The 25,014-nt window shown below is 41.5% G+C and overlaps 1 protein-coding gene and 1 pseudogene across 2 annotated transcripts in view; one reads left to right on the top strand and one right to left on the bottom strand.

Annotated features, from left to right (window-relative positions):
• Window positions 1-25,014, top strand: part of ELMO1 (engulfment and cell motility 1) — a 578,893-nt gene that overhangs the window by 62,760 nt on the left and 491,119 nt on the right. The gene's annotated exons all lie outside the window — the stretch shown is intronic.
• LOC104656968 lies at window positions 12,563-13,060 on the bottom strand (annotated as a pseudogene).

Raw genomic sequence — 25,014 nt, 5'->3', positions numbered from 1 at the left:
CGAGTTGTCTGCTCCTCTGGTGGTGAGCACTTTCACACTCATAGGAGGCTTTCATTCATCTGTCTGGATAATAATGGCTCATTTCACACTCTGACTTTTAAGGCAGTGTTTCTCAAAGTGTGTTCCACAGATTGTTACTAGATGGTGATGTTTAAAGGGTTCCTTGCACTTTGGAAGGCCAAGGCTGGAGGATTGCTTGGGGAGACCAGTTTGGGCAACATAGAGAGATCCCATCTCTACAACAAAATGTAAAAAATTAGCCAGGCGTGGTGGCCATGTACCTGTAGTCCCAGCTACTCGGGAGGCTGAGGCGGGAGGAACTCTTGAGCCCAGGAGGTCAAGGCTGCAGTGAGCTGTGATTGTACCACTGCACTTCAGCCTGGGTGACAGAGTAAGGGCCTGTCTCAAGATAAAATAAAGGGTCCCATGGTTGAATAAATTTTAGAGACACTAGGATAAATCAAACCAAACAGATTGATTTCCTGAAGGAGTTTTCTGAGCCTTTTCTATACAAAAGTACACCATGACTTTTCAGGACAGCGAATGGAATAGACATCTGGTTTCCCACATGTCTAAGCGCCTGCTTGGAAAACACTGCCTCAAAGTTTGGCTCTGTATGCCTGTCTGGTGTGAATCGTGTCCCCTAGAAAGACGGTATATTCGAGTCCTAACCCCCCAGGCCCTTAGAATGTTTCCTTGTTTGGAAATAGGGTGGTTTTAGATGCAATTAGCTAAGATGAGATCATACTGGAGTAGGGTAGGCCCCTAATCCAATATGACTGGTCCTTGTAAAAAGGGGACATTTAGAGATAGAAGCACATACAAGAAGAACACGGGCCGGGCGCGGTGGCTCAAGCCTGTAATCCCAGCACTTTGGGAGGCCGAGGCGGGCGGATCACAAGGTCAGGAGATCGAGACCATCCTGGCTAACACAGTGAAATCCCGTCTCTACTAAAAAACACAAAAAACTAGCCGGGCGAGGTGGCGGGCGCCTGTAGTCCCAGCTACTCAGGAGGCTGAGGCAGGAGAATGGCGTGAACCCGGGAGGCGGAGCTTGCAGTGAGCTGAGATCCGGCCACTGCACTCCAGCCTGGGTGACAGAGCGAGACTCCATCTCAAAAAAAAAAAAAAAAAAAAAAAGGAAGAACACGGCGTGAAGATTGGAGTGTTGCTGCCATAAGCCAAGGAACTACCAGGAGCTAGGAGGGAGACCTGGAACAGATGCTTCCCTAGTGCTTTCAGAGGGAGCAGGGCCCTGTTGACATCTTGGCCTTGTAACTTCTGGCCTCCACGACTGTGAGACACTTTGTGATGCTTTGTCAAGGCAGCACTCGGAACGAATCCACTGGCACTCTTGGGTCGAGTTTAGTACCTCAGACTTCTTTTCAAGAGGGGCCAGAGCCATATCCCTTGTGCTAGAAGCTGCATACTCAAGTGCCTCTCTGGTTCTTTCTTTTCTATGGATTTATTCTTTATGCTATTTGTGATGTTTTCACTGGGGCCCACCCTTACTTCCCATTGATCTGGAACAGAGGTTTTTTTTTTTTTTTTTTTGAGACGGAGTCTCGCTGTGTGGCCCAGGGTGGAGTGCAGTGGCCGGATCTCAGCTCACTGCAAGCTCCGCCTCCCGGGTTCACGCCATTCTCCTGCCTCAGCCTCCCTAGTAGCTGGGACTACAGGCGCCCGCCAGGTCGCCCGGCTAGTTTTTTGTATTTTTAGTAGAGACGGGGTTTCACCATGTTAGCCAGGATGGTCTTGCTCTCCTGACCTCGTGATCCGCCCGTCTCGGCCTCCCAAAGTGCTGGGATTACAGGCTTGAGCCACCGCGCCCGGCCTGGAACAGAGGTTTTTTACTCTTGCTATATATTAAAGTCATTTGGGGAACAGGAACAAAACAAAACAAAACAAAACAAAACTGTCTGGGCCTCACCCCAGGGCAATTAATTGAGACTCTCTGGGAGTGAAGATCAAGTATTTTATTAAAAACTCTCAGTCAATTACAATGTGCATGCGAGACTAATAACCACTGAAGGAAGCAGACACTAGGCTGTGTGCAGGGATGGGCTGGGGGAGGAGGCTCCAACCAAAATTTGGCAGGGAATGGGAGGCTCTTTGTTGAAACCAAGAACACTTGGGCTGCATGCCTGACTGACCTGAGTGTGGACCCTGGATCTCTACTTACCTGACCTGACTGTGGGCTGTGCATCTCTACTAACCCGAACTGAGTGTGGACCCTGCATCTCGACTAACCTGACCTGAGTGTGGACCCTGCATCTCTACTTACGTGCTGGGACCAGGTGCAGGTAGTTTAGCTGCTCTCTCCTGTGGTGTCCTGATTTAACACTTAGGGATAATAATGACTTCCTAGGAAGGCTGTCGTGAGGGTCTGTGGGAGGCTGTGTATAAGGGCAGTGAGTCCAGGGCTGTAAGTACTATGGGGAGACAAACTGGACTACCCCTCTCCAGCCCCCACCCCCTTTTCTCAGTGGTTTCCCTAGGTAGGAACCATCTACTTCCATCACCTTCTGCCCATTTTCCAAACCTAGTCCTTGATTCCTGCCTCCAGCCCTCCCTCCCCAGCTACCTGCTTAAAACAATTGCAACATCCGATAGGTTTCCAAATCCAAGGCGACTTTCTGTCTGCACACGTTTCTTCACAAAGAAAACACATTTGTTGAGGAAGTATGCTGATTCCTCAAGGAACCAGCTCCAGGGCCAGGCATGAAATCACTGTGGCTTGCACCACTGTGGGTTGCAGGCACTTCCTTAAAGGTGAAGTCATTCTGGGTAAAAAGCAGGCAACTAACACACAGCATCTGAAAGACTGCCCTGGAGCTCTCCAGTTGAGGAAGGGCCTAGATCTTGGTGAAGTTTCTGGCTCCTGCCTGGATTACAGTCAGCTGTGGAGCACATAACACTAGGGACTTCCTGGGGAATCGGCATCTCCGGAAGCTGGGTCTGGCACTGGTAGTTTCCAAAGTTCTTCAGGCGGTTCCTCAAAAACTCTAGGGGCGGTTCTGCCTCTGTGAAGGCAGATTGGCCACCCCTTCGTATTTTGTGAGTCTGCATGCATTTTGCCATGTGGGAAGCTAGGCGCTCGCTCAGCTGTTCACTCAACAAATGCTTATTAGGTGGCAATACCTACCAGACCCTCTTCTAGACAAGGGATACAGTGAGAAACCATACACTCGTGCTTGCATGAAGCTTCTTTTCTATTCAGGGATCCACAAAATAAATAAGTAAACAAATGTCTGAGATGATTTCAGACCCTGAGAAGTGCCGTCAAGAAAATAAAACGAGGGAGTGGAGTGGGAAGGAGAGGGAGCACCATTTTAGTTAGTAGCCAAGTCACGCTTCTCTAAGGACACTTGAATGGAAACCGGAGTGAAGAAAGGGAGTGAGCCACAGGGCAGTTTGGGAAATGTTGTGGGCAGCTGAATAGCCCTGTGCTTGGCCTGCTGGTGAACAGCAGGGCCAATGTGGCTGGAGGGGAGGGGAAGATGGAATGAGGAACAGAAAAGGGGCCAGAGGCCAGACCATAGAGGCAGATGGGCCATAGCTAGGGCTTCGAATGTTTTTCTAAATGTGATAGGGTGCCTCTGAAGGTTTTGAGTAGGGCTGCCGCATGACCTGACTTAGGTCTCAGATGGATCATTCTAGAACATCAACTACTGTGGGCAAGAGTAGAGTCAGAGAGATCAGCTAGAGGTGGACTTTTTAGCACTGTCCAGGGAGCAGCTAGGAGAGGTTTATGCATATGCGGCAGGTAGAATATTACAGCAAGGCTTCAAAGTAATTGCTAGACAGTGTTTACTATTCTTAGAACTTCAGAGCAAAGTATGGAACATATACTTTTTGCATATTGTCAGATAATTCTGCATATTTTCAAATGTGATACTTACAGTGTTATCTGAACATGGTCACAGGCTCAAACGAATTCGTGTGCATTTTTATTCATGTCTTTTGTGTGTGCAACCATTGCTAGTTTTATTACAGATTAGAGTGAAAGAAGTAATTTTTTGAGGTCAGATTTCTGAGGCAGCCTCTCAAATAGATCTAGAACTTACTGTTTTCTTGACAAATAAACAAACTGGAAACTTCTAATTTTTCTTCAATCTAATTATTTTGCTCACTCTTGTTTATAAATGTTGTGCCTTTTCTAATGGCTTGCACTTTTTATTGGTATCTATAACACCTCATTAATCTTGTTTGAGTCCAGGTAATTACATGTGCATATTATCATCTTAATTTTGTCGTTTGTTTTCAGTCTGTGTTACTAAAAGAGGTAATAATCTGTATTATCAGTGTAGATATGACTAAAATAGAATTCAATAGACTGTCTAAGCAACATATTTTATACCATAAGTAAAATATAGAAGCCATCAAAACCTATATATTTCGGCTGGGCACAGTGGCTCACGCCTGCAATCCCAGCACTCTGGGAGGCTGAGGTGGCCGGATCACGAGGTCAGGAGATCAAGACCATCCTGGCTAACACGGTGAAACCCCATCTCTACTAAAAATACAAAAAATTAGCCAGGCGTGGTGGTGGATCCCTGTAGTCCCAGTTACTTGGGAGGCTGAGGCAGGAGAATGGCGTGAACCCAGGAGGCGGAGCTTGCAGTGAGCCGAGATCTCGCCACTGCACTCCAGCCTGGGCGACAGAGCGAGACTCCGTCTCAAAAAACATCAATAACAACAAAAAACCTGTATGTTTCGAAATTTACCTAAAACATGTATCCTTTTAAATGTTGCCTAAAATAATCTGTGATTAGACTCTTTTCCCATAACACAGTGACAACATTAAAAGGAAATGTGTTAGAAATATTATACCCAATAATAAAAGGAATAATTAAATGGCCAGAAATTAAAGATGAATCCCCAAATAAAATTTCCAAAAATGTAACAAAATATGTAAGCAGTAGATACTTATATAAGTGTGCTCATTTGTGGAATGTTTTGAGATTTTTTTGTCTCAAATGCCATGTAACATAAATGACAAGTAAAATTTCATTACCTCACCAGGAAGATAACAATTTTAACCAAGTGGTCAAAGTTACCATCTCTATTAATGGGACAAACCAACTACATATGCCCTCTGATAAAACATCACTCCTGTGATAGGTCTGCCAAAAATGCATAACCTGACTCTCATTGTGAGGAGAGATGTTACATAAACTTTTGTAGATTTTGTCTGTACTCTTAAAAAATGTCTGGGTCATGAAAGGCAAAGAGTGAAGAACTATCCCAGACTAAAGGAGATTAAAGACAGAAAAACTCAATGCCCTAAGCAATCTTGGATTGGCTTTTAGACCAGGGAAGCAAATTCATTTTTCTTTTATAATAAAGAATGTTACTGGGATAATTAGTGAAATTTAAAGAGGGCTTGTAGATTATATAATAGTGTGTGTCAGGCCTCTAAGCCAAAGCTAAGCCACAGTATCCCCTGTGACCTGCATGTACACATCCAGATGGCCAGTTCCTGCCTTAACTGATGACATTACCTTGTGAAATTCCTTTTCCTGGCTCATCCTGGCTCAAAAGCTCCCCAGTTGAGCACCTTGTGACCCCCCCACCCCTGCCCGCCAGAGAACAACCCCTTTTGACTGTAATTTTCCTTTAACTTCCCAATCCTATAAAATGGCCCCACCCCTATCTCCCTCGCTGACTCTCTTTTCGGACTCAGCCCACCTGCACCCAGGTGATTAAAAAGCTTTATTGCTCATACAAAGCCTGTTTGGTGGTCTCTTCACAGGGATGTGCATGATAGTGTGTATCAATGTTAATTTCCCGATTTTGATAATTGTGCTGTGATTATCTAAAAGGATGTTCTTGTTCTTTAGAAATATACATTGAAGTATGGAGGGGAAAAGTGGTATCACATCTGCAACTTACTCATAATACAATTGAAGGGGAAGGAGAACTATTCTATTGTCTTTACCCTCCTAGATTCTGGGTCTGGGGCCCTGCAAATTAGACTGACAAAAGACAGATTAACAAGAGATAGCAAACAGAAGTTTATTAGTACATGCAGCATGCATACACCTGGGAGAAACTCAGTGATGAGTATCTCTACAGGGTGGTTAGAACTTGGGCTTATCTAGTATCTTAACAAATAACAATAAATTTGCAGGGAAGTGATAAGACAAAGGAAAAGGGTTTTAGGCTTCCCAGGGTGGCAGACTATGGGAAGGTAAATACATGGGGAATACTAATGGCAGATAAGGGTTAATTTAGTAAGGTTTGTTTCTGCAGGTCCATCCTGATGCAATCTCATCTCAGGTGATAAGGTTGTTATCCCCTTCCTGGTATGGGATGGTGGGGACACCTTTACAAGAATTTATCTTCTGCTTTCAGGCAGATAGTGAGAGGGCCAAGAGCATGTCCTGTTTCTGCTTTTAAAAAAATTACTTTCAGTTCAAAATAATTCTTATGCCAAAGTGGTGTATTTTTGAACGGCACACTCTGAACCCCTTCACGGTTCAGAAAAAAATAATAATACAAGAAAAAGTGACATAAAGTTACTGTGATAAAATGTTATTATTTGGGAAATATGGGTGAAGGGTATACTTTACATTCATCTTGGAACTTTTATATATGTCTGAAATTATTTTGAATGATCAACTCTAAACTGGGCTTAGGAGAGAACATTTTGTTTTCTCCAAAATTGCAGAACACCCTTTATCCTAGTGGTTTCCAAGTAGTAGGAAGGAAACTTTTCTTTTATAAAGGTAAGGCAAGTATTTCTGAGGTTGCCTTAAATGTATATAAAATAGCTAAAATATTTCAAAATTATCTTTTATCCAGAGAGTCTTGACATACCAGAAGAGCCAGTTAGAATGAAATGGACCAATAGGAAGTATTTTTCTAATGTATAGATTGCTGAATTCTTAAAGAAAGCTAATATATACTTTTTCTTTTTCTTTTTGGCTCCTTAAGAGTCAACTTGAAAATATATAATTTAAAATATTTTATTCCCACTGTTCATAAACTTGCAGAAGGATCCCAACCTTATTGAATGTGTTTTAGAAGAGGAAATGAACTTTTACTAAGAAATGAGAAATTCACCCTAGAAGGGATTTTTGGAATGATGCAAGTGATCAATCCTGGAACCCTGTTGAAGACTCCCTCCATCCCTATGGACTGGGAAGAGGTGTGGACACTGGATTTCTCATGTTCTACAGATAAATTTCCCTCAACATTGGTTTGTGGATGGTCCAAGCTTTAACTCTGAAAAATTTTATTTTTCCATAAGTTTACATTTATGTTAATCTTATGGTCTACATTCCGTCATGAAACCACCCATTGTTATTGTAAGTACTCTGGGATTGCCTTGTGAATTATCACTTCAGAGGTAGTAGCCAGTTCCCAGTGGTTTTACTCTTCATTAGTGCAGGGTTGTAGATTACTGACTACTTTGGTACAGAATTAAGTTCACTTCATGAAGTTCTGCTTCTCAAACTCTGCCTTTGGTACTGGAACTTTGGTAAACCAGTAATCTAGGGGGTTTAAATAATTATGGTCACCCAGATTAGAGAAACGGTACTCTGAGAAAGGTTGGTTCTTTTCTTAGTAATAGCTGTCTTATGAATGACATGGACCGTGAAGTTGGACATTATCTGGGATCTGTTCTCACTCTACAGCAGCTGGGTAATCTTAGACAAGCTATCTGTGCTATGGGCGGATTCTGTATTTGAGAATCTAGTTACTTGCTAGTATCTATTTGTAACCCCCAAATCAGTGCTTATGGCACTTTTGTGGTCATTTGTGGATGAGCAGAGCAATGAAAACTTTGAGCCGCCTGATGGGCATGTTTCTAGGCCTATCTTCTTGTTTCATTTCTCATGCTGTAAACAAGTACTCTTTTTGTGGTCTATTTAATGCCACGTTTTTCACATTTTTGTGCTTTCTGTTGGTGATTTAGCTGTTTAACATGGCCCTAGGGGTGGTACTGGTGTGCTGTCTAACGTTCCTAAGCACAAGAAGGCTGTATGTGCCTTATGGAGGAAATACGAGTGTTAGATGAGCTTCGTTGAGGCATGAGTCGCCGTGCTGTTGTCCATGGGTTCGAGGTTAATAAATCAATAATATGTATCAAAGAAAGTATCTTTAAATAGAAACACACATAAAATAAAGTTGCACATTGATTTGTTGACAATGATGTTGTGACATTACTCTCAGAGGGACCTAACTCCGTATTTTCCTTCAGGAGCAATCATTTAATGTTGGCAAATTCAGTGTTTGTGGTGACTTTATAGAACACAACTACTTCTAATAGTGAGAATGGATTGTATTCAATCCATTTCGAAGCTTTCTGACTCTCAGCTTCGAAAAGTAACATTGAGACATTATCAGTCATTATGCCAGGGCAACACATTTAAACAAGGGCTATGTCAAGCAAACTGGGTCATACGGCGGTCATCCTATCCTGGGTAAAATGGGTATTAAAATACCTCCTTTCAGTAGCATTCAGCAAATAATTGTCCATCCCCTATGGAGCCAGATACTATATTGGGAAATGGGTATCAGTGATAAACAAAACCAACATGTCCTCTTTCTGCATGGTGTTTATAGTGCATTGGAACAGGAAGACACAAAATGAATAAGCATACAAATAATCATATTGTCTGTCATTCAGAAAGTCACCAGGATAGCTAAATAGTAGAAAGGAGAGCTTTATTAGTAATATGGGTTTGCAAGCCAGGAAGAGGAAGTCTGTACATAGACTGAAGATGCTCTGTCTTGGAAGAGGGGAAGGACCACTTGGATTTTATGCCTTACAGGATTCATATTACACAAGAGTCATGCATATTCAACAGGTTTGGGGGAAAAGCTGTACATATTTATGAGAGGATCCAAGTGCATGCACAATGGGTAAACGTATATGCAACATACATCCCACGTTCACTTTGGGGGCACAGTTTTAAAATTAAAATGAGTTGGAAAAGGCTCTTTACATCCAAAGGTGAACTATAGGACACAAAGACAGTTTGTATGCATCCTCTATAAGCTGCTGAAACTGGCCTAAGGTCTGCAGTACCTTATCCAAAAAGAATGTTTGTGAGGCCCATCCTCTGTCCAATCAGAGTTGCAGTGGCCTGGGTTGTAAATCAGATTTAGAAGGAGTCTGGTATCTCCTATTGTTATGAAGTTTAGAGCCATAGGAATTTGGAAATTTGCTATGCCAGCTGGGTCCTGACACCTCAACACATAAAAAACTTTCTTTTCTTAACCTTAGAGTCCATCTTAGTTGATAAAGGGGTATCTATTTTGATGTCTCAGATCACAAGTTATAGATTATGACCAGTTCTATGAAGGATAACAATAAGCTGTTTTTGACAAGAATAAGTATCGAACTGGGAAGTTGGAACGGTGAGGCATGGAAGGCCTCTTTGAAAAGATGAAATTTAAAGCAAGATGGGTAGATGAGCTTCATTCTACCAGCAGAAGAGCTTTCCAGGTGGAGAATGAGGCAGTCTAGAGCCCAACCCCTTCAAGGAAGACCTTAGTGGCTGAAAACTAATGAACAAGAAGAATGTGATGCAAGATAAAGTCCTGTTAAGAATTCTAGGAGCAATGGGGATCCACTGAAGGATTCTGAGCAGGGAAGTAATAAGATATTTTATAGTTCTCTGGAGTGTATGGAATTGGAAGTGGAAGGAAGAGCAAGTGAATGCAAAGGACCAGTTAGGAGGCTACTGTAGGGGTCCAAGCAAAAGTGATGGTGGCAGTAGAGGTGAAAGGAGAAGATAGGTTTGGAAGAGATACTCACAAGGTCAGATCTGTTGGTTTTGAATATGAATGTTTAAGATTAAAAAAAAAAATCAGGAATGATTTTCAGGTTGTTTGAACAGAGGTACCATTTTCTGAAAGGGGAAATGTTGAAGGAGAAGTAGATCATGGGGCACGGAGTCAAGAATATAGCAAATTAAAGTGCATTTACATAGAAGACCATCTGTAAATATTAGTTTTTTTTTTTTTTTCATTTATACCCTGGCAGTAGGAATTTTTAAAAAGACATTTGTTCCTTTCATCTCCCTCTTTTTCTGGAGGGAGATTTGTAGATTTGTGTTTTTCAGAGTCCAAATTTGGTAACCCCTCTTTCTATTTTCGTATCAGTTTTCTGGACATTCTTTTGCATGTATTAGGTGGAAAGTCGGTTAATACTCATCTCCTCAGTTCTGCCTCTCTCCACAAACTTCTGTGGTTTCCCTGGTGCAGGTTTCAGATCTGCTTCAGGATGCCAGGAAGAGAGAGAACGGGGAGCGTTATCTGCTCTAAATTCGTGTACAGGCCAGACAGTGCCCCAGCATTGACCTTCTGAGGCTATAGCTTTTCAGTTCACTCCCAAGCTCAGCTGCTGTCCCAGGGCAGAGTCTCCATCCCAGCATGCTGGGACTGTAGAAACTTCAGTGGCAGCCATGCCATCAGCTGGACCAACCTATCCATAGGGACTTCCGGATTTTGTTTCTGAACTTGGGTTGGACTTCTGACTCCTCCTCCCATCTTTGGGAATTGTCTTGGGAAGAAAACTTTTCCTCTTAGGGTTGCATGGTCTGAGGGATGGGGGCTGTGCATTAACTGTCAATAGACAGACTAAAAGGAGAAAAGACAAGGTTGATTTCCATATACTGAAGTACTCTTTGATGAGTGCTGCACAGACAGGTAAATTTATATACCAATTTAACAAATAAGAGTAGTGCAGAGCTTCACTGGGGAAGTATAGCAGGCCCTGTTGTGCTTTTTGATGCTTATGGCAACTGATTTTGTACTTCCTGGTGCCAAGGGGCAGGCTTCTCCCACATAGCAAACACCCTTTGAGGGGTTTCAATGGTGGCTGGATTTCCCGGAGGTTCTGCTTAAATTCAGAATACTTCTTTGGTGGACTGTTCATCCCTTCAGACCCTAAATTTCCTTTCCTCTCAGAAGAATCCTGGCCCATCAGAGAGTCTAAATTGAATGCCAGGAGAAAAGGGCTCCTGGAAGTGTCTCCCATCCGCACGCAAGTATATCTACCTTCTCCCAGGTGACGTGCTCTGTCTACCAAAGAGCATTGAGAGGGGTAACCCTCCTCTGGTCACAAAAAGGTGGTATTCCCCATTCTACCATCGTTGGTGGTACTGGCACATTCCATTTATATAACTGTGTGAGGCCACTGTGTTGACTCATCCCTGAACCCAGAAGATCTGCCTCAAGTGACTTTTCACTTTGGCTCCCCCGAGACACATGGCCTGGCAGCTTCACTTTCCTGAAACCAGGTAAGATATGCCACATCCTATGGATATAGAGATTTTTAACTACAGATGGTCCCTGACTTCAACTTAAGATTTTTGGGGGTTCAGTGGTGCAAAAACAACAAGCATTCAGTAGAAACCGTACTTCAATTTTGAATTTTGATATTTTTCTGAGCTAGCAATATGAGGTATAATACTCTCCAAAACTTGCAGTCAGCCATGAGATCACACAATTTTGCCCAACTGTAGGCTAATGTAAGTGTTCTGAGCTCCTTTAAAGTAGACTAGGCTAAGCTATAATGAATGTCCTGGAGGTTAGGTATATTAAATGCATTTTTCACTTACGATCTTTTCAACTTCACAGGATATAACTCCATTGAAAGTCAAGGAGCATTGGTAATGGATAATTAAGGGATGATGTGAGTTACCAGTTCACAGATTTCTTGCAATTTTTTAATCTCTGATAAATGAAAATGTTACACCCCAGTGGGTTTTTCTTGCCTGCTACACAGATAAAGCCAATACACTGAGATGGCAGTGTTGACATAGAGAATGAGTTTAGTTACCACAAGGCAGCTGAGCAGAAGGACGCGAGACATTTCTCAAATCTGCCTCTCTGAGAGCTTGGAGGCGAGCGTTTTTAAAGGACAATTCGGTGGTCAAGAAGCTAGGGAATGAGTGCTGCTGATTGGTTGTAGATGAACTCATAGGAGTGTGGAAAACTGTCTTCATGCGCTGAGTCAGGTTCTGGGTGGGGGTTACGGTACTAATTGAATCAGCTCCTTGAGATGAGTCAGGTCCCTGAGGTGGCAGTCAGTTCACCAGAATGCAACAAATCTGAAACATATGTCAAAGACCAATCTTAGGTTTTACAATCATGATGTTGTCTATGAAAACAATTAGAGAAGTTACAAATCTTTTAACTTCTGGCAACATGACTCCTGAGCAGTAAGCAAGCTAGGGAACAATAACTGGTTATCACTTACCTATGCAGGTCTTAGCAGAATTCAGGCCCCTCCCATAGTTAGCCTTGTTTATGCCTAGGAATGAGGAAGGGCTGTTTGAAGCAAGTTGGACTCAGGTATGTCAGATTTCTTTCACTGTCATAGGTTTTTGCAAAGGTGGTTTAGAAAAATGTTTAAAAACAGTGGGCACTAGGTCAGGTCTGTGATCAAAGGTATAATTCTAAACCTCGCTAACTGAATTGGTTCATCGCTTCCTTCAAGGGCTGTAAGAATCAGTGTTTTTTTTTGTTTGTTTGTTTGTTCATTTCTTTAAAGTTTTTTTTGGCTGTAAGTTTATTCAATGCAAAATAACCCTCTCCAGTTTTACTGAGGTGGCTGACCATGTTCACAACCAAATCCTCCTCTAAACTGGAATTCAGTTGCTGATCCAGCCCCAGCCTCTGCTTTCTTGTTGACACCAGGAGGCACAGCACTATGTCTGCAGGTAACTCTGTTGGCTTCCCCTCTTGTGAGTCTTGCAGGTTGCTCAGTCTCCAGACCTTTAGGCCGAGGCCTGCCAGTCTCTGGACAGCTGCGGCATAGAGTGGCAGGCCCAGTCTCCAGGGGCAGATGAAGGTAATCACGGAGATACTGGATACCCTCATTGGTAAGGTACCAGTAGAAATGTCTCCAGGCAAGCTGTTCCTTCATGCAGCCTCGGGACTTGAGAGACTGCACGGCCTTCATGACCTGGAGGTTGGGCACATTCTTGTCTGCCAGCTCCCAGTGCTTACGCATGTGGACATCCTTCTTGGCCACCATGACTCCCTCCTTAAAAAGGAGTTCATAAATGGCAATCTGGTTCTTCTTAGGCATCAACATCTTGGTGGCTATAGGGTCCGGGACCGGGGCTCGAATCATACCTGACTCCATCTCGCTTCGAACCTCACGAATTAACTGCCCTTGCTATTCCTGGGCATAGACAAGGCTAACTATGGGAGGGGCCCAAATTCTGCTAAGACCTGCATAGGTGAGTGATGACCAGCTATTATTCCCTAGCTTGTTTACTGCGCAGGAGTCATGTTGCCAGAATCAGGTTTTTGGTTAGGAATCATTTAATATTTGTTTACTAGATTATAAAAACAGAAATATTTTCTTTTTCTTTTTTCAGTTACCAAGTGTTTAGCAAGGGAAATGTAACCTGCTACAGTATGATTATGCCTTCTCTTGAGCGCTGCATTGCTTCTAGGGAGAAGAAATATTAGAATAATCAGGAAGATGGAAACAGAGCAACAAGATTACTTTGTGCAGTTAAGAGATTTTTTCTTTCTTTCTTTTTTTCTTTTTTTATTTTGAAAGAGTCTTGCTCTGTCACCCAGGCTGGAGTGGAGTGGTATGATCTAAGCTCACTGCAACCTCCACCTCCCGGGTTCAAGCAATTCTCCGCCTCAGCTTCCCAAGTAGCCGGGATTACAGGCATGCACCAGCACGCCTGGCTAATTTTTGTATTTTTAGTAGAGATGAGGTTTCACCACCTTGGCTACACCGGTCTTGAATTCCTGACCTCATGATCCACCCACCTTGGCCTCCCAAAGTACTGAGATTACAGGCGTGAGCCACTGCACCCAGCCAAGATTTTTATTTATTTATTTATTTATTTATTTATTTATTTATTTATTTATTTATTTATTTATTTATTTTGAGATGGAGTCTTGCTCTGTCCCCCATGCTGGAGTGCAGTGGTGCAATCTTGGCTCACTGCAATCTCCGCCTCCCGGGTTCAAGCAATTCTCCTGCCTCAGCTTCCTGAGTAGATGGGACTACAAGTGCGTGCCACCATACCTGGATAATTTTTTGTATTTTTAGTTCAGATGGAATTTCGCTGTATTAGCCAGGATGGTCTTGATCTCTTGACCTCATGATCCACCCGCCTCGGCCTCCCAAAGTGCTGGGATTACAGGCATGAGCCACTGCGCCGGTGCCAAGGGATTTTTTTAAACAACTAACTAAAGTTCTTTTTTATCTGGCAAGCAGTAATGATGCATTGGATATAGCATATATAGGTTTCAGCAAGATTTCAAAAAAATCATTAGTTCTCGGACAACATGGAGAAATGAGAGCTGGATACTAATATAGTTACACACGATGGTTGCATAACAACAGCAAAGCCTCAGCCTCCCCTCTCCTTCTTTCCCTGTGGGTACTTAGGTGACCCTGAGCTAGGACTCATTGGCATACTGGTGTTAGGACCCGCATTCATTCCGATGGATCATTGTGCATCCTGTATTGTTGTTAAATATTTTAAATATGCTCTCAGGGTATAATAAACTAGAGCTCTTGGGAAAAGCAGACGGAAGCTGGGTCATGGCCACGTTAGCTCTTTGGGAACTTCATGCATCGTGCCCACACCCTACCTCTAGTTAAAATGAGAAACAACAATAAAACAAGTAAGAAAATCCAACACTGTACTTTTCCCCATAATGATGACTTCAGTACATCTTTAGAAATATGAAGTAACAAATTATGTTTTATTTTCTCATTGATTGGGTGCTCCTGCTTTGCTGGTGCCTTCAACATGAGACTTTGGTGAGCTCAGAGTAGGCCTCCCTGAGGCAGCAGGGGAAGGAGAGAACTGAGAATTAAGGATTGGTTCTGTTTAGATTTTGAGCTTCCATTGGTAGTTGTGTTGGCTTAAAGTGAGTGCAAATTGTTTGCACAGCCATTAAACGTTTATAATAATGTATTGAGTTGTTTAAAATAAAAGCACTGCTAAAATTAAAAAATTAAAATAGCACCATAAACAAATAAGTCTTGGATTTTTTTTTTATTTTTTGAGATGGAGTCTCCCTCTATCATCCAGCCTGGAGTGCAGTGGGATGATCTTGGCTCACCGCAACCCCCACCTCCTGGGTTCGAGCTATTCTCCTGCCTCAGCCTCCTGAATAGCTGGGATTACAGGCATGTGTCACCACACCCAGCTAATTTTTTAAAAATTATTTTTCGTAGAGACGGGGTTTCAACATGTTGGCCAGGCTGCTCTCAAACTCCCGACCTCAGGTGATCTGCCGCCGTCAAGCTCCCGAAGTGCTGGGATTACAGGCATGAGCCACCGTGCCCAGCTACCTTGTAATTCTTTTAATGAAAAAATAAAGCAAAATACTTAACAGAGAGGGATTTGCTACAAAAGTGTAAATTGATTAAACTACCACTTTTGCTTGTTGGATTGGTGAAATGATTTGTTTTTCACTTTAGGGTAAGTGTGCCTTTCCCAGAACCGACCTCTGCTAGCGCCGTCTTCAGTGTTACACCTGATTCCATCTCCTGCTGCATCATGAAATGCTGACTCTCAAGGCAGACAGTGGACAGGATTTCAGACAGAACCATGTACCTGTCTGTGTGATGTTTCCCTGGTGACACAGGTGACACAGCACGGGTGCCACTTCTGTACTAGCTGTGGACGTCTGGCTCTTCCTTTAGTAGCCTTAGGATACAGGGCTGGTTCTGGCTTCATTTACCATCATTAAGAGCCTGTTTGACTGGAAGAGATGTTATCTCATGATAATTGTTCCCTTCTGCTCCTTGCCAGGTTAGAAAAATAGATAATGATGAAAAAGTGTGCTGAGAAGCACCAATTGCCAGATCCCCTAATGTGTGAGGGATTAATCTAGAAATATGGTGGAAATTTTCCTTTAAATATGTAAACTACACTGAAGGGACTGGCAGAAAGTAGGGTGACAGTTGTTTATGAAATTATTGCATTTTTATTAGTTTGAAATACACTTGCATATGTTTCTGTTAGCCCTGGGGAAGAGAGAAAATTTTATTAATGTAATTCAAACTTATAAACAGCACTCATGGTTAAATTGCTATAACTTTAAAAATGAGATGTGTAAGTTAGGAGGGATAACAATGTAAATTCCTGGAAAATTTTATTTTGACCTGCTTGAAAATAATAATGATCATTTATTGAACATGTATTATGTACCAGGGACTCATTGCAATCATTTAATCATCATAGCAACCCTATGAGTTATAGCATTATCATTCCCATTTTACAAATGGGGAAACTGAGGCCTGTCAAGCTTAACCGACTTACCCAGAATCACCCCCCGGCTGTTTAGTGATAGATCCAGGGTTCCATCCCAGGCCCTCTGACTTCAGAGGTTATGGTCTTCATTCTTCATATTTTAAATGCCTCAGTCACTTAACTTTTTTGGGTTAGTTTCCTTATTTTTAAAACGTGGGGGCAAGACTAGATTCTTTATAACAAATTAGAGTTTTGGAACTGTGCTATCTTTTTTTAACTGAAACTGAGCAGAGGCGATGTTCATCACATACTCACTGCAAAAGGTCAAGAGAATGACTAAAGGGTAATTACCAGCAGTATTTGTAGCAATTTAAGTCATTTCAGGATTTTACCTTTGACAGTTATTAGTTATTAGTTTTAGTAACAGGGCACTGAGAGAAGGTATTTCTTAGTCTACATCTCAGTTGCTTCCTGATTTCTCTCTGAACCAACCTCCTCCAACCCCATCATCTCCCAGGAGCTGCTAAATAATCACACTGCAAGGAAGGGCAATCAGCTGCTCTTCGCAACTCATGGAGAGAGTGACTACTAAATGCAGGGGATGAGTGAGAAGAGGAAATTCAGGCAACGAATAAGAAACAGTTCACTAATTAGGAGAACCAGGAGAGACTGCTGTTATCCTGTGCTATTCAATCTGGAAGTTACTAAACTCTACCTTAATAGAAAATGTGCACCTGACTTCTTTAGGAAAGAAAAGAAGCGTTCATTAGCAGATTGTAGATTCCTCTGCATTGCTTGGAGTTTCCAAAGACATAGCCAATTGAAATATATTTTCATATTTGTTACTGAAGGAACCCCCCCCGTTTTGTTACCGTGCTTAAGTTTGGTGTTTCACGTAAGTAAGTTTTCCAAATAAATGAAAGCTAAAACTAAATGTTTCATAATAGATTATAATGAAATGTTAAACCTTTATTAAGTATACGATATAAGCAAATGATGCATTAGAGCATCTATGTATTGTTTAGTGAAGAATTATAAGATGAATATCCATGTACCCATCATGCAGCCTAAGAAATATAATGCTAGCAGTACTTTTCAAGCCTGGATCCCATTCTCTTCCCTAACTCAAGTAAAGATTGTCCTGAATATTTTATTAGTAATTTCTTTGTTTTATTTTGGGATTACATAAACATTAATAATATGTTTTTTGCAACTTTATAAAAGTGGAATGATTCTCTCTGAGTTTTTCAGTGGCTTGTTCAATATTAACATTATGTTTCCGAGATTCAACTATGAGAGCGTAGTTCACCCATGTAGATGTAGTTCATTTTTATTCTTCAGAGTATATTCCATTTTATGAATATGGGACAGTTAACTTTTCTCAGGAGAGATAGACATTTATTTGAGTTGTTTCCATTTTCTCGCTATTAGGAGGATATTGTGAATATTTTTGTCCATCTCTCTTAGTGTAGATGAGCAAGAGTTTTTCCAGGATGTATACCCAGGAGAGGAGATGCTGTGTTGAAGACTACACACACCTAAAGTTTTACTGGGCAATGCCAACTTGTTTCCAAAGTAGCTGTGCCAACTTTAATTCTCACCAGGAGTACATGAAAGTTCCTGTTGCTCCACATACTTGCCAAAACTTGGGGGCTGTCAGATTATATACATTTTCTAGCCTTTTGGGTGTAAAATGGTGTCAGCATGGGGGTCTCTGCATTCCTCTGATTACTAATGAGGTTGAACATCTTTTTATAGGTTTATTGACCTTCTTGTTTTTTCATTAAATGCCTGGATATGCCTTTTGGGTTGCTTGTCCTTTTCATATTGATTCATTGGAGTTCTTTATATATTTTGTGTACTAAATCTTTGTTCATTATAGATGTTACTGTAGAGGCAGGAAGGTGGTGATCCCTTTTCTCCCCACCATAAGAGTTACAGCCCACACCTTTATAACAAAATATAGATCAACAAGAGAAAAACATAACAAACTCATTAATGTACTTAAACACTGGAGCCATGCAAAACATATGAAAACTCAAGAAAGGACCAGATGGTTGATGCTTAAATATCCTTTTCACTGGGGAGAAGGAGGTGGAGAGCCATAAATGAATGGGCCCAAAAAACCACACCAGTGATTTGTAAATGATTTTCTTTGGACTCTGAATGGGACCTAAGGACAAATAGTAGCTGCAGACAAGTTACAGGAAGGTAAGGGCAGAGCTGCATTGTGAACAAAGGTCTTATTATGCAGATAACAGTCTTCCAGGTCTTCCCTTGGAATTGCCCTCAGGAGAGCAGAGGTGGAGGCTGACTGGGCATGGTGTCCTGAGCATAGAGACTTCTAGTCTCTTCTCTGGTGGTTAAGGTTTCCTGGTTATTTAATGAGATTCCTAGGGAAGGGGTTTTGAGGCAATTGCATTTCTTTTAGAAGTTTTCTCAATCAGATAAGGGAATTTACAGAGAGAGCCAGTCCTGGTGCTTTGAATAGTAAGGAGGATCAGAGGGAGTAGGGGGAGGTCAGATGGAGACCTTCAGGCTGCTTCATTAGTTCAGCATGTCAAGGCACCATATTTCAGGGCATTTTCTGAGCCCCAATATTGAAGATATCTTCTTTCAATATGTGGTTTCTATTTTTTTCTTATTAAAATTTTTTTTGATTTTTTTTCTTATCAAACATTTTAATAAGCAGGTATTCTTAATTATATTGTAGATGAATTGGTCAGTCTCTTTTTTTTATGTTTTGGGCTATATACAGCTTGCTTAAGAAATCCTTCTTACCTGTTGGTTATTAGGTTATTCTTGTATCCTAAGATTTTCTGAGATGTCTGTTTTTCTTTTTCATTCAAATAGTTAATCTCTGGAATTGTTTTGTTTAATGTACATTGTAAAGTAGAGGCTGATTTTATTTTGCCCCCACATTGTCCCAATGCCACTTATTAAATACAGGTTGAGTATCACTCATCTGAAAATCCAAAATCTGAAATGCTTCAAGATGCAAAGCTTTTTGAGTGCTGACATGACACTCAAAGAAAATGCTCATGGTAGCATTTTAAATTTCAGATTTTTGGATTAGGGATGTTCAGCCAGCAGGTATAATGCAAATACTACAAAACCTGAAAGAATCTGAAATCTGAAACACTTCTGGTCGCAAGTATTTCAGATAAGGGATTTTCATCCCTCCCGTCTCCACCAGCCACTGGTCTGCGCTGTCACTTTTGGCACATATCAAGCTTCTATATGGGTGAAAGTCCTTCTCCAGACTATAAATGTTACATAACCTTGTTGACATCTTTATAATATTGGGCTCTCTTAATCTTAAACTTTGTATGTTTATCCATTTATTTTGGTGTTCTTTAATATTTTTCAATAACTTTTATTGCTTTATACAGAAATGTCTTGTAAAATTTTGTTTCATATATTCCTAAGTGTTGCAGCGGCCAAGAGGGAAAGCTTCTCCCCTTCATCTGCTGAAGGCTTGCTGAAAATATACTGACAAAAGGCCAATGAAAAGGAGAGAAAGGCATACAATGTATTTAATGTGCACTATGCAGGAAATCACATGAGAAAGATTTACCAATTGCCCAGTGTAGTCCAGATGCTTGTATACCCTTCCATTTATGGGAGAGAGGAGATAGAGAATGGGCAAGTAAGTAATAAGTTCCCCTGAGCTCTGAGGGGGGTGTCAGGAAGGTGAGGGATGGAACTTCACTGTGAGCAAAGGTCGTCTTATGCAGATAAAGCCTCCCAGGTAATCTATGAGAGCTGCCCTTAGGAGAATAGATGAAAAGCCTGTCCGGACGTGGTGATGACTTACAGTCTCTTCTCTTCTTTTCCTGGGTGGTTGATCTTTTTGGGCTATTTGATGAGATTCCTAAGGAGTGGGGTCTTAAGAAATTCCAAAGAGAGTCCCTCCCGGTGCTTTGGGAAAGAAGATCAGAGACAGGGAGGTGGAAGCAGGTCAGAGAGAAACCTTGGTTCTGAGGCTTATTTCTGAGGCTTTTCACTTTTCAAAGCACTTAGCATGCCAACGCTCTGTATTGTGAAGAATCATTTTCTGCACTCCAACACTATCTTCTTGTTTTTTTATTATCATGAAATGTATATTTAAGAAATAGTTCTTTCTGATGCTTTGTTCCTCGTGTATAGAAATGCTAGTCACTTTAATATATTGATTTATACTCAGAAACCTTGATAAAGCCTTATTAATCCTAATAGTTTCTGATAGACAATGATATTATCTGAATAATGAAAAATTTGCCACTCCCATTCTTAAAATGTTTAGAATGAGATCTCCAGTACAATATCGAGTAGAGGTAGTGATATTTGACTTCCTCTCCTTGTTTTTGATTTTAAAGGAAAAGCTTGATGGCTCACAGTTGGGCATGATGATTGCTATAGAGTTTCTGTAGACATCCTTTAGGAAGGAAGCTTTCTGCCATTCCTAATTTGCCTACTTTCCTAAGATGCTTTAAAAAATTATGATTGACTTGTGTATTGGTCCTGTTTGGCGGTAGCAGAAAGGAGTTACATTTATTATCCATGATTTTTTTTTTTTTTTTTTTGAGACGGAGTCTTGCTCTGTTGCCCAGGCTGGAGTGCAGTGGCCGGATCTCAGCTCACTGCAAGCTCCGCCTCCCGGGTTGACGCCATTCTCCTGCCTCAGCCTCCCGAGTAGCTGGGACTACAGGCGCCCGCCACCTCGCCCGGCTAGTTTTTTGTACTTTTTGGTAGAGACGGGGTTTCACTGTGTTAGCCAGGATGGTCTCGATCTCCTGACCTCGTGATCCGCCCACCTCGGCCTCCCAAAGTGCTGGGATTACAGGCTTGAGCCACCGCGCCCGGCCCATGATTGTTTTTGATGTCTGCAGTGGAAATTAGTGGGGAGGGAAAGATAGGAGGAGGTAATACATGCTTGCTATATACTTATTTTCTGATTGCTTTATATGCTATAAAATAATTTCATACAAATTACCTCATTTGGGTTATTGTTTCCAGTGTCTTTTGTTTGCTTGCTTGTTTGTTTCTGGTAGGGACCTAGAGCATTCTGATTCCATAACTGTGGCCCACCAGTTTTTCCTGCTACACATTGGTGATATTCAATTTGCACTATGCTTAACTAACCTATTCTTTCTTCCTTGGTCTTCTCTAGTCTTCCATGTCACACACGTAGCGAGTTGCACCTGTAGCCTGTTATTTTTCACTGTACTCCTGAAGAATTTTCTTAAAGTGTCTAAGAAATCAGTGGTGTCCTTCCAATCTGATCCTTTTCTTCCTTCATTCAATTATTCACTCGCCAGATATTCATTGATAGCATACTATACTATGTGACCACAGGTAAAATGGTGAAGAAAACATCCTTGCCCTCATAGAGTTGACTCTCCAGAGTGGAAACAGACAATAAACACATAGGCCACTGTGTAGCATTGCAAGGTAGTGATGCGGTGAGTGAAGGAGTGAGTGGGAGAGAGAAAGAGAGGGAGGGATGACTGGGAATGTGTGTGTGCCCATTTTACTGGCATTAGGTTACCTAGGAAAGGCTGCCCTGAGGAGATGACCTTTGGTCTGAGCCCCAAATACAGTGAGCAAGTCAGCTGCGGGAAGTTCAGGAACAGCAGATGAATGACAGTGTGGTGAGTCTGGGGAACTTGAAGGAGTCAGGTGTGGTCACAAGAGAGCAAGCCAGGAGAAACTGGTAGGTGACAGAGAAAGAGACAGAGGCCAGGAAATGCTGGACTTGCAAGATCCTCATTAGAGAGATTTTGCTTTTATTGATGTGATGAAACTGTGTAAGTATATTTTAGAGGCACGTAATATTTTTGTTTACTTTCTCAAAGAATTCATCAGTCTGTTATCTGATTTCTGGGAATAAGAATGCATCCTGGTCTTCACTCTTGTCTCAGAATCTCCAAACTCAGTGATTGATGGGAAGAAGCTTGTTGTTAATATTCTTGAAATGAATACAGAATCTCTCTTTCTTCCTTAGAGGAGTTTGGAGAATGCTATTGCTGAAGTTGGCCTGGCTCACTGCACCACGTTGGGAGGTGATGCTACCAGGGGGAGATTACAGAGGAATAAGCCAGCATTGAGTTTCCTCTGTGGTAGAGGCTCATTATGTGAGGACGGGAGATTCTCAGTCTGACTTCCTTCTCCAGGTAGAAACATCTAACTTAACCAAGTGTAAATGATTCATGTGTGACTCCAGAACTTGGTCTTGCTTGTGCTCCTGTTCTAAACTCTAGGTGTTGGGAGATTGGAATGATCTCATTTTGAACTGGATCTTAACTTCTTTGCTTCAATCCCCTGTTGATAAAATGATATTATAGGGCAATATTTGCTGACCTTCCTCACAGAGACCCTATGTGTGATGAAGTGATTTAGATGTTGAAAGGGTGGTTTGTTTTCTTAATATATGAGAAATAGTTAATGCTACAGTCTGATATAAAATGATTATTAATAATAATTTTTATTTTTATTGTATGTAATGTAATTTAACTCTGAAGAAAAAAAATGCTGGATATTCTTTTGAGACCACTGAAAGGATATGGCGATAGTTTCTTCCTTTGTCTTGTAGAAGAATACATGCTATAGAAATCCAGGAGTAAAAATCAGGGCATTCTTTCTGAATTTTCTTTCTCATCTTTTAGCCCCTTTGAATATGATGTGCTTTTAGAAACAACTTAGAATTTAGAAACAACTTCTAGGTCATTTTAATAAACTTGGGAACCTTGTTGGTGGAGAGGTCCCTGTAAGTGGTAAATGGAAGTGAAATCTTATCTTGGGCATTCATCTATCAGATATTTTCTTATCAATGTAGTGGCTGTATTCTCCAGTAGGTTCTACAATTCATATTAGCCATTTTACATTTTCATACCTGTGAAGCTTAAAAACACTGCACACATTTGATACTATGACAATACAGGAGGGAGAAAGGCGCTTATGATAATACTTTATTATGTCTCTGCCTTGAAAAAGTAAGTAGTGAGCTGGAAAAATTGTTTAAGTGACTGAGAGAAAGGAACCTACTATTCAGGAAAGAAGAATTTTCAGGTTGTCTGCATTGATTCATGCATTGGTTAGTTCTTCAACTCCCCACTTTACCTCAGAAGCCACATTTTTTCCTGTGTTGTTTTCACCCTGGGTTTGAGCTGCTATGATGGCTGAAATCAAAGTTTTGGTCATAAGAAAGAATGACTGAGATGAGTAGTTGGTGTTTGAGAGCTGGTGCTTCACCCATGCTGGGTAGAAGGCTTCTTTTCTGCTTTTTCCAGCGGGAGAGCTTCCTCAGGTCCACTGTTGAGCAGGTGTTCTGCTGCCCGTTCTGTCCTGCGGTGACTTTGGTGTTGGTCCACACCAACCAGAGGGAGCTTGGGTACAGAGTTGACTCTGTGGAGCTCGGAAGCTCCTGGGTCTACTCTTATCTTGGCCATCCTTCAGTAGGATCCCCTGCAGCCAGCTGGGGAATTGATCAGTGCTCAGCAAAACAACCTCTTTTATTTTCCGGTGTCCTTTTGAAAGACCCTTCACTCTGAAGTTTCACAGCCTTTGATTACTGCAAGAATTTAGGATCACATCATAGAATTTAAAACACAAAGTGGAAAGGTGGCCTGGTGTTAGAAGTTATTTCCGTAAGAGGGGACGGCTGTGTTTTCCATTTGGTGGGAACGGACAGGAAAACTACCGTTGTGTTCCCATTCTCGGCAGGCTCAGATGGAAACGTGTCGGGGTGAGGAACTTTCTGTTTGATAAAAACTAAAAAGCCCACTCACATTTCTAACCTTTCAAGTTATGACAGTCATTCAGAACTGTCAAATATAATGGCATTTTGGACATCATCCAGGAATTGTTAACAGCTACCAAGTGCCTTGACACAAAGAGTTTATGAAAACATTGAGCTTTGTTAAGAAGATGCTTCTGACCCACCTTCAATAGGATTCACTTTTTGTGTTATCTTTCTATCAATGGTGATAGAAAAGCCAATATCCTTAGCTGTCTGGTGCCTGAAAAACAGGATGTGTCCACAAAACACTTGAGTTTGCTCTCCTTCCTTAAGCAAAATTTGCCAAATTTTAAGATGGTGAATTGAGAAGAAGAAGAAATTTGGTTTTGAGTTGAATTTTCCCTATCTTAATTACAGAAGGTAAATATTCTGAAAAAAAAAAAATTAAGCCAGAATTAAAGCATTAAAGCATGCCTTCTAGAACCTACAAGTTATTTTCCTATGTGTTAAAGGTTTTGAAAACAAGTGAAGAAGTCTCTTTCTCCCATTGGATGAACATTTAGGTATTTAGGTGAAAGCAAAAATGATCAAGTGTGAATAAAACTCTTCAGGAGATCTCTAGTTTAAGAAGAAATATGTTTCAATATTCTTGCTTGTTGTCTGAAACTGGGAACAATTTTAGTCATAGATTTAACATCATATTTGGCAGAATACATATTTGGCAGAATACACTCAACCATGGGAGGATCCCCTGTGTCTCTCTGGAGTCTCATTTTATATTAATAAAGGCATAGATGAAAACTGCTTAGAGTCTTTGGTTCTGAGGGAAACCCTGATTGAGGATTGAAGTTTGGCCTGCTGAGAGCATGTCAGCCTTTGCCCCTATATTGGCCCAGGGATGGGGTATGGTGGGGGGGTATTGTCTGACTTCTTTGGGGAGAGGACTCCTTTATATCAGAGAGGCCTAAGGCCTTGGTAGAGTGTTAGTCAGAATTGAATGGAGAGAGGGATTCCGGAGGGATTTGCATTAGTCAAATGAAGAAGCATGGGTGAGAGTGGGTGGTGGTGGCTGTGGGGACGCAGAGTCCT

The sequence above is a fragment of the Rhinopithecus roxellana genome, chromosome 6, assembly GCF_007565055.1.
Source record: "Rhinopithecus roxellana isolate Shanxi Qingling chromosome 6, ASM756505v1, whole genome shotgun sequence".
Taxonomy (NCBI): Eukaryota; Metazoa; Chordata; class Mammalia; order Primates; family Cercopithecidae; genus Rhinopithecus; species Rhinopithecus roxellana.
Note: the sequence above shows the minus strand (reverse complement) of the source record. Positions and strands in the feature narration are given on the sequence as shown.